Genomic DNA, 11,323 nt, shown 5'->3' on the forward strand with positions numbered 1-11,323 from the left:
GAATATTTTGCATAAGCGAAAATATCTTGCTTAAGCGAAAATATCTTGCTTAAGTGAGATATGCAGATTAAAACTACATAAAAGTGTTAAAATTCAAGCTTTTCAACAAATATTTTATACTAAAACATATTAGATCGAAAAAAATAAACAATTTCTTGCTCATAGTTGGATGGTAATTTTAATAAAGCTAACCTGTTCATTTGTAATACCATCTATATATATTCAACATCTCTAAATCAAAATCAATAACCAATAATCACAAATTCTTAACTTCAATTATATCATAAAACAATTCAACTCATTTATACTACATTTAAACACTTCCAATCTCAATCAAAACACATTCAATAACTATATTCACATCAAAATCAATACATAATATTCAAAATTTACCATTTCACAATTTAAAATTTCAATTGATAACTACTTCACTAAAAAACAGACAATCATACAATAAAATTGGAACTAGTGACCACGTCACCCCCACATCAAGATCTTCTAACCTAGGTTTCTATATAAAATTAAATCAGTTTCCTTTACCTGAGAAGAAGTAGATGTGTTCACAAAGAACTTCAATCTTACAAAGCCCAAGGGTAGCTTAACCTACACCACAAAGTCATGATCAAAGATCTAACTATATCACTAGGACTTTGAACCAATAGAGACTAATTCTTTTCTAAAGCGAAAAACAACACATGCAAAACATCTACCAAAAACAAACCTAAAAAGTTCAAAACTGACTCAAAGGAAAAATGAACATAATGAACTTATTCTAACTAAGATTCTGATGAGGCAATCTTGTATTATTTACTGCCAGGAGTTTAATGACGGACTTCGATCATTAGTCTGATGACAGAGGGGTTTAGAAAGTTAGAGAGAAGACAAAGAAAAAAAAAGTTTAGAGATAGTGGTTCTTTAAAAAAAATCTAAATAACTGATTTTTCTATTTATATACAATTTTTATTTTAATAATAAAATATTTAACTATCTTTTCAAATATATCACTTCTATTATAAAATTATTTTTTATGTCTTTACAATAAGGTTATTAAGGAAGATGAAGTGATTTAACAATTTCTTTTTTTGTGATATATTTGTATATTTTGTTTGGAAGGTGATAAATAATGACAATTTTACAAATACAAAAAGAAAATAAAAGATGACATACATGTTGGATTAGGATTCCTCAATCATATAATAAAACGAGAATAATGATTAGATAATACCTGGTAAACCCGTGATCGCATGGCTGAGGGACGAAGACATGATCTTGATCGGGTTCCCCTTTAGGGTGTATCGCTTAGAATGGAATTATGTGAGCAAAGAGACAAAAAGACGAGAGGCTCGAAAATCCCTTTAGGGAATGAGTTTCGACCATGTGATGTTAGAATATGAGAGTGTCTCTTTAGTTGTCTGGTAATCTCTATAATACACCCAAGGGGAAAGCCTAATTATTTATGGTAATAGTAATTACGTCCATCAAGTAATTACCAATAATATAATAGGATAATTATGGTAATTGATCAATTAATAAGATAAATAATCGTGAGGTGACACATAATATTCTTACATTCTCCCACTTGGCCAAAGGATTATTTATTATGAGCATTAGATAAGTCTGGCCAGATTTTAATACTCATTTTAGTTCTAAACCGTAATTGTAGCAGAGAAATACAGTCTTTGAATCAGTATTCAACACAAGACCCCCATTAATCATACTACAATACAAATTTAAAACTTAAGTAAATTTTAGGATCAATTGATAAGTAAGCCCTTTAGACTTTGATTTGTACAGTTAGTGTCTATGTATATTTAGGCATGCATAAACATATTTAAGGACACACAAATCAAGGTAAATGAAGAAATTTTATTAAACATAAGTAAGTACAAATATGCTAAATAAGGTCTTCGAAACATGTTCTTCGAATACTTTAGGTGGGAGACCTTTAGTCATCGGATCCGCAAGCATATTTTTAGTACTAATATACTCAATACAAAGCTTATTTTCCTCAACTCACTCACGTACGAACAAGTACTTTGTATCAAGATATAATCCAGCGCCACTCGAACTGTTATTGTTCGAAAAACTAACGGCAGCTGTTATCACAATAAAGCTTCAATGGCCTGGAAATGGAGTTATTGACTTTGAGTCCAGCGATAAGATTTCACAACAACATTCCATGACAAGTTGCATTGTACACTGCAACATATTCTGCCATCATTGTTGAGGTTTTTGTTAATTGCTGCTTATGACTCTTCCATGAGATATGCCCGCCTCTTAACATAAAGATATACCCAGAAGTGGATTTCTTGTCATCTTTGCATTTTGCAAAATCAGAGTCAAAATAACCCACCACTTCTAAACTGTCACTTCTCCAATAGGTCAACTTATAGTCTTTTGTGCCTTGTAGATATCGAAATACTTTCTTAGCTGCTTTCCAGTGATCTAGACCAGGATTAGATTGATACCGGCCTAGCATTCCAGCAATGTACGCGATATCCGGACGAGTACAGACTTGAGCATACATAATGCTTCCAACTACAGATGCATAAGGTATCATCGCCATTTGCTCTTTTTTCAGCCTCTGTTTTCGGACATTGAAAAGAACCGAAAACATCTCCCTTAATTACTGGAGCCACAGAAGGAGAGCAATGTTGCATGTTATAACGAGTGAGGACACGGTCAAGGTAGGCCCTTTGGGATAATCCCAAAATCCCCTTAGCTCTATCTCGGTATATTTCGATGCCAATAACATAAGCGGCCTCTCCGAGATCCTTCATGTCAAAATTATGCGAAAGTATGCGCTTTGACTCATGCAACATGTCTATACTATTACTTGTCAATAGAATGTAATCTACGTAAAGGACAAGTATAGTAAAGTTGCTCCCACTCGTCTTGAGGTAGGTGCATTGATCCACTCTATTCTTAAGGAAACCTTGTTTCTTCATAACTTCATCAAACTTTATGTACCACTGCCGTGAGGCTTGCTTCAGCTCGTAAATGGATTTCTTCAGCTTGCAGACTAGGTGTTCTTGACCTTCAGGTTTAAAACCTTCTGGTTGTTGCATGTACACGTCTTCATACAAGTCGTCGTTAAGGAAAGCGGTCTTGACGTCCATCTGATGTAGCTCTAGATCAAAGTGAGCTACGAGGGCCATTACGATCCTTAAGGAATCTTTTCGAGAGACAGGTGAAAAGGTCTCTTGATAATCAATTCCCTCTTTCTGAGTGAACCCTTTTGCAACCAATCTTGTTTTGAAGTGTTCAATGTTTCCATTCTGATCTAGCTTGGTTTTGAACACCCATTTAGATCCTACGGGTTTTACTCCGTCGGGTAATTCTACTAGATCCCAAACATTATTTTTCTTCATGGAGTCAAGCTCATCGAGCATGGCATTATTCCATTCAGAAGACTGATCACTAGTAATGGCTTCATTGTAAGAGGTAGGATCAGTATACCTTCCGGCATCCATTTCTGCTTCAGTCTGGTAGGTTACATAATCATCAAAATTAGTAGCAGTTTTAGTTCTAGATGACCTCCTGAGCTGATTAGCGGGTTCTGCATTGTACTGATGTTTGTCGTTCAGGGTGCCTTCATTCTCAGATGGATTCAGAGTAGGATCAGGTTCTGAGCGTGGAGTAGGTGGTGCAGTGACGCGCGGAGTGGGTACAAGAGGAGTGATCAGAGGCAAATTAGTAGTCGATGTAGATCTCCCCCCCCCCCCCCGCCTCTTGTACTTCTAGTAAATCCAGGTAAGGATTGTCACTCCTCCCACTGATCTTGAAATCCTTTAGGAAATGAGCATGCTTGGTTTTCTACAATGCGGGTGACGTGGGAAGGACAATAAAATCTATAACCCTTTGAGTGATCGGTATACCCGATGAAGTGACAAGTTACTGTTTTCATGTCAAGCTTCTTTAAGAAAGGGTTATAAACTTTAGCTTCAGCAAGGCAGCCCCATACTTTCATATATCTAAGACTCGGTTTCCTTCCAGTCCAAAGTTCATAAGGAGTTTTAGGGACAGATTTGGAAGGAACTCTATTGAGTATATGAACTGCTGCTTTTAATGTCTCGGTCCAGAGGAATAAGGGCAAATTGGAGTTGGCTAACATACTACACACCATGTTCATTAGGGTCTTGTTTCTCCTTTCAGCAACACCGTTTTTTTTAGGAGTACCGGGCATGGTGTATTGGTTCACAATCCCCTGGCTTTTAAAAAACTCATAAAATGGACCAGGGGCTTGTCCCAAATCAGTATGTCTACCATAGTATTCACCTCCTCTATTTGATCGCACAACTTTTATTTGAAGATCAAGTTATTTTTCAACTTCAGTTTTATAATCTTTAAAAGTTGTAAGTGATTCAGATTTTTCCTTAATGAGATACAAGTACATGTAACGAGAATAATCATCTATAAAAGCGATAAATGAATTATGTCCTGTTATTCCAACGATGTTGTAAGGGCCACTAATGTCAGTATGAATAAGTTCTAATAATTTTGAACTCCTAGTGGCACCTTTCTTAGTCGTGGATGTCATTTTTCCTTTGAGGCATTTGACACATGTTCCAAAATCAGTCAAATCGAGAGATGGTAAGACTTCATCCTTCACAAGTCGAGATAAGTGATCTCGTGAAATGTGGCCTAAACGTTGATGCCACAACATGGATGAAGTTTCTAAGTCTCGTTTTCTCTTGGTCTTTGTTAAGTTCTCATTAATATTATATGATAACAAAGATTTGGAGAAGTTATCATCTATTTATAACTTATAGAGACCGTTATCCAGAAAACCAGTACCAAACAATTGAGAATTTAAAGAAATAGTAAGTTTGCCATGACCATGGGAAACATAAAAACCATCAATGTCTAACTTTGGTCCTGATACAAGATTCTGAGTAATTTTGGGAATATATAAGGTATCAAAAAGTTTAATACATTTTCCAGTTTTCATAAGTAATTCTAAGGTTCCCACAGCTTCGACAAATAGTTCTTGTTCATTCCCCATCTTAAGTGTTCTTTGGTTTCTTTCCAGCTTCCGGATTGTAAGGAATCCCTGGATTGAATTGGTCACATGAATCATAGAACCAAAGTCAAACCACCAAGTATTAGTTGGAACATTTAAATTAAAGGACTCAATTATCATATTTAGATGATTACTTTTCTTAGCCAGCCACTCATTAAAGCTTGAGCACTCAGACTGCTTATGTCCTACCTTGCGGCAAAACTTGCAGTAGGACTTGCTAGTGGATCTGTTAGAGCTGGAGGGTGCACTTGCATCAGTTTTAGGGACCTTATTAGATTCCTTTTTTATGGAATTTGCCCTTTCGCTTCTTCGATTCAGTAGCCACGAGGTAAGCAACATCTGGTTTCTCCAGCTTCAGCCGCTCTTCTTCTTGAACAGTCATAGCAATCAACTCACTCATGGACCATTTGTCCTTCTGAGTATTATAGTTGACTTTGAAGGCTTCAAACGCAGAAGGAAGAGAAGTCATAATGAAGTGGACTAGGAAACCTTCACTGATCTCCATGGCCAATCCCTTAAGTTTACGGGCCATGTCGCTCATCATCAGGATGTGCTCGCGAATGTCGGTGCGCCCGTCATATTTTGTAGTCACCAACTTCAAGATAAGAGTACTAGCATGCACCTTAGAGGTTCCTTGAAATTGTTCCTCCACATAAGCTAGATAAGCCTTAGCGTTAGGTGAATCAGGAATGCCTCCTCTGATGATTGGGCTGATGGAATTCTTAATAAGCATAAGACACATCTTGTTACTCCTTTGCCATTTCTCATAAGCCATCTTATCTTCAGGAGTGCTCTTATCAGTGAGGGTAAGAGGAGCAGCTTCAATTAGTGCATGATCAAAATCCAGCATCCCAAGAGTCAGCATCAAGGAATCTTTCCAAGAAGAATGATTTTCACCAGTCAAGGTCTCAATTCCCATATTTGAGAAACTTAGGCTAAGGAAAAAGTTAGAGTGACATAGGGAAACTTAGATCTAAAGCAGGCATAAGTAAGAACCATTATGATAATGAAGATGTGATAAAATCTATTATAACATCAAAATAATAGACTAGATTAGGTTCTACTTAAACAATCAGCTTTCACTTTGGTTAATTACCAATTATTTAAGCATAATGAACAATTATAAGTAAGGTATGTGCAATAAGAATGTGACACATCATCTTTGGACAGAAGTGAACATTTAAGCTTATGCACATATTAAGTTTGCAAAACACAAGTGCAACAAACATCGTTGGACAGAATAAAAATAATTGTGTTTTTAGGCAAATGTCATGTGAATATTTAATAATTAAGTGTACTCACAAGTAAGTGAAGGTGCTTAAATAGACTCAAATAACAAGACATAACCCATCATCGTTGAACAAAAGGGAGACTCATGTTATTAAGTTTAAGCAAAAAATTTAATTTTAATTTTGTCAAACTTAATATTTTTTTATTTTTTTTTAAGAGTTTAACAAAATAAGTATTTTTTTAAACATAATTACGGTATCATGAGATTTACCTTATTTAATTCGATAAATAAAAGGAAACGCGTAAATATGTTACTCGTAAACCTGATAAGGTGAGTAGCGGAATATTAAGGATTTGATTTTAGATTTGGTCTTCAAAATTTTAATTAGATTGATATGTTTCCAAGTTTGACACGACTGCTATTTTCGAAAATAGTAATAATAATAATAATACTCGAAAATTAATAAGGCAAGAATATACTATCCTAAATAAGGAAAAACTTGGAGACTAAGATATCAATTCTTTTTTTTTTTTTTTAGGAAAACACAATCAAATCAAATTCATTCCTAATTAAGGGAATCAATTTTATTTCGAAAATTTGAATTAAGGAAAAATATTATTTTCGAAATTTCCTAATTAAGGGAATAATTAATTTCTGAAAATTCTTTATTCCTAATTTTCGAAAATTCATACGAACAACAAATAATGATGATGAACATAGAATCAAAATTAATTCCATTCCAAATAAGGAATACTCACGAAAATTATGAAGAACACATAACGTTTTTATTAAATTTTAATTTTCAAAATCTTAAAATAATTATGGATCTCGAAAAAATTAAAATTTATTTTATGATATCAAGGTGAATTTTCGAAAATAAGTGGTTCAATAATATACCAAAATAAAAACATCGAAAATCAATAGTGGGATCTCCAACATAGGCTCAAAATGGCTCTGATACCATATTACAAAGTGGACTTTAAGCCTAACTCAACCCCATAAAACCGGCTCATAGGGTTGAGGTTTGCACCCACTTATATACAATGAAAGGCTCTAATCTCTAGTCGATGTGGGATCTCCAACATCAAAATCCTCGTTTCTTCCAAATTTAGGAAAAACGAAAGAAGAATCGATTAAGCAACATAAACGCTCTGATACCACATGTTGGATTAGGATTCCTCAATCATATAATGAAACGAGAATAATGATTAGATAATACCTGGTAAACCCGTGATCGCACGGTTGAGGGACGAAGACATGATCTTGATCGAGTTCCCTTTTAGGGTGTATCGCTTAGAATGGAATTATGTGAGCAGAGAGACAAAGAGATGAGAGGCTCGAAAATCCCTTTAGGGAATGAGTTTCGACCGTGTGATGTTAGAATATGAGAGTGTCTCTTTAGTTGTCCGGTAATCTCTATTTATAATACACCCAAGGGGAAAGCCTAATTATTTATGGTAATAGTAATTACGTCCATCAAGTAATTACCAATAATATAATAAGATAATTATGGTAATTGATCAATTAACAAGATAAATAATTCTGAGGTGTCACATAATATTCTTACAATACAATGAATGGAAGAAAAAAAAACATAAAATGACATTAAGTTAATGGGACAATTTTTACATTTATATAATGTTATCTCCTCGGCCATACAATTTGAGGACCGGCCATCTCCAAATCTTGGAACCAAAAGACCCTTGATTAATGAAATTCTTTTTTCTTCAAGTGTAGGTGAGTTCGTCATATTTCTAATGAATTAATAAGAAAATAAAATATAATATTTTACTACTTCTTGTGTACCGCCCTGGCAGTCGGAAGTGATGACGTGGCATCCAGCTACGGTATGGGCGTGTTGACAAGGCGCTAGGTTGACAGAAGAGGAGGAAGTCGGGGGGCTCGTGAAGTCGCTAGTTATTAAGTTGGCGTGTTCCGATCTCCAGCATACCGGCGATCGCCCAGTTGAAGGTGAAGTCGCCAGATGTAAACTCAGGCGACCAAGCGATTGGAGATCGCCAGAGCAAGCACATCGCCGAAGATGAAGGTGGTGCAGATTATGAAGGCGACCGGCGAGACCACAGGGAAGGTGTACGAAGGCACCCTAACTCGCCAACTCCAGCAGAGATCGCGCTCCCAAGTTAGCTATGCACTGGGCAGTACCATGCATAAATAACTTAGCCAAAAAGAGAGTCAGAAGCAGCGCCCAAGTCAAGGAGGCTCCAGATGATGGCACGTGTACGACTGGATGCGAGCCACGTGTCCAGGTCTGTAACTGCCAGGAGAGAGAAAGTAACCAGGTATATAAGAATTCTCAACGAACTTTCTGAGGTACGCACGTTCAGATTATACTCTTTACGCTTGCGAGTTCTAGAGCTTACTGTGAGAGAGAACATTGCACGGTTCCTTGAGATTTCTTGAGTGTTCTTGCTCTTAGTATTTGGTGGTTCGGTCACTGACTTGGGCGTTGGAGTGCGATCGGCCGCAGCGGCGCCGCTCTGTTCTTTTGCAGGTTCTTGAGGTGGATCTTGAAGAAGGACGGAGGTTTGAAGCGGTGCATACGTCGATCCTTTGACGAGGCAGGTTCCAACGTTCTGGTCAACAGGCAGGATCATCAGGCGCCCACCGTGGGGCCGTGTAAAACCTGTTCCCATCCACAACGTGAGTTCTTGGAGGTTTTCTTAGTTTTCTGCGTGGTTGTGTGCTGGTGCAACCATCGTTCGCTGTTCGTTTGAGATTTGTTCGGTGTTTTCGCATTTTCCACCGTTCGTTTGGATTTTTATTCGGTGAAGTGAGGTTTTCTGCTGTTTACGCGTGATTTGTTTGGTGGAGTTTGAGTTCCTTCGCTCGTTTGGTTATCCGTGGGAGAAGCGGTGGTTTCTGGTGGAGTTGCAGGTTTCTTTGGAGGTTCGCGGTGTTCTTGAGTTTCTTGCAGAGTTTCGCGCAGTTTTTTCCGATTGATCGCTGAATCGATCGTAGCTGAAGTAAGTGTTGTTCGCTGCATTCTGTGATTCGCCAAGTTTCATGAGAAAAATGAGAAGCAATCGTTCAAGTCCAGTTGCGCCCGTCGCTGCTGAAGGCGCCGCCGCCATGACCATGGCGCAGATGGTAGAGATTATGCGCTCGTTGCAGGCAACTGTGGAAGCCTCGCGCATAGAACAGGCGAGAATGCATGAGGACCTGGCCGCCTCTCGGGCCAGGAATGATGAGCTTAGCAAGGTGACGGAGGAGCTGCGTCAAGCTCTTCAGGAGCAGCAAGGGCGTTCTATTGCTGAAGAGGTCGCGCCGTCGTCGCCACCTCGTGTTTTTCCTATGCCTTTCGATCAGGCGATTACTGACACGCCTATTCCTGCGAGTGTGGTTCCTGTTAAGGCTGTTTTCACCAGCGTGGAGGATCCTGAGGCTCATCTCACCACGTTCCATACGCAGATGATGTTGTCAGGAGGATCAGACGTCGTGTATTGCAAGATGTTTGTGAGCACGCTCCAGAGAACGGCGCTGGAATGGTTTGTGAGCCTGCCTAACGGTCACATAACCAGTTTTCAGCAGTTCTCGAAGATTTTCGTCGAGCAGTACATCGTGAATAAGGCACCGCCCAGGGTGTCTTACGACCTGTTTGATATAAGGCAGTATCAGGGAGAGTTCCTCAGGAACTACCTAAATCGCTTTGGGGCGCAAATGGTCAGATCGCCGGCCAAAGATGAAGAAATGCTAGTCTATGCATTTAAGAAGGGCGTGCTGCCGGGACCATTCTGCGAGGCGTTGATCAGGGCACACCCCGCCACGTTCGCTGAGGTCAGGCGACTTGCGGTGGCCCACATCGCCGACGAGAGCGAAGTTGCCGAGAAGAGAGGGAGCGTGGCCCCCACTAGGCCACGCGCCCAGACTAGGATCCAGCCGCAGAGGGTGCTGGAGACAGCGGCGGCCAGAAGGGATCAGAGGACTCGCCATCCTTATGATCCAAGGAAGAACAAGGGCAGGGGCCAAGGACGCCAGCAACCAGCACGCCGGGAATACAATCGCCCGCCTAAGCACAAGTTTGTCATGGGATTGGCGGATCTGATCGCCATTCCCAATATATCCGCTAGGTTGAAGGCGCCAGAAAAGGTGGGCGACAAGGTGCTGGGACCAAAGCCAGACGCCTGGTGTGAGTTCCACCAGGGCTTTGGCCATACAGTGGACTCGTGCTTAGCATTAGGATACCAGCTCGACGATCTGGTTAAGAGCGGGTTCCTAAACGACTATTTGCTGGATAGAAGGACGGGGGGCGCGTCGAGCTCCCAACCAGCAGGTGCTGAGGCTCAGCAGCACGAGATGCCCACGCATGGAGAAATCCACACCATTGCAGGGGGTTTCTCAGGAGGTGGATGCACCGCATCGCAGAGGAAGAGGTACGCGAGGTCTGTGATGACGGTGGATATGTTTGAAGACCACTCGCCAGAAGTGGATATTACATTCACCAAGCAAGATCTCCGGGATGTTGTGCCTCATGACAACGATCCCATAGTAATTTCGCTGATAACAGCAGGAAGAAAGGTCCACAGGGTGCTAATGGACCAAGGAAGCTCGGCAGATGTGATGTTTTGGCCGACTTTCACGCAGTTGGAGCTGCCCCTTGACCAGTTGAGGCCCTATGGAGGGTGTTTGTATGGTTTCGCTGGTGACCAGGTGGAGGTCAGGGGGTACATAGAATTGAGGACAACGTTCAAGCTGGGAAAGATCTTCAAGCTGGGAAGATCCCTGGAGGTTGAGCTCCAGGACCAGATCGCCAAGGTGATTGAGCGGCAACTGGACGCGTTTGCATGGTCCGCTTCGGACATGCCCGGGATCGATCCCGACTTCTTATGCCATCATCTGGCGATGGACAACTTGGTGAGACCAGTGCGACAAAGAAGAAGAAAGTTCAACGAGGAGAGGAGGCAGGCGATCAGGGACGAAACACAGAAACTCCTCGCTGCAGGCCACATCAGGGAAGTCCAGTACCCTGAATGGCTGGCAAATGTCGTGCTGGTGAAGAAGAGTAATGGGAAATGGCGCATGTGCGTCGATTTCACTGACCTGAACAAGGC

Source organism: Phaseolus vulgaris, chromosome 2 (assembly GCF_000499845.2).
Source record: "Phaseolus vulgaris cultivar G19833 chromosome 2, P. vulgaris v2.0, whole genome shotgun sequence".
Taxonomy (NCBI): domain Eukaryota; kingdom Viridiplantae; phylum Streptophyta; class Magnoliopsida; order Fabales; family Fabaceae; genus Phaseolus; species Phaseolus vulgaris.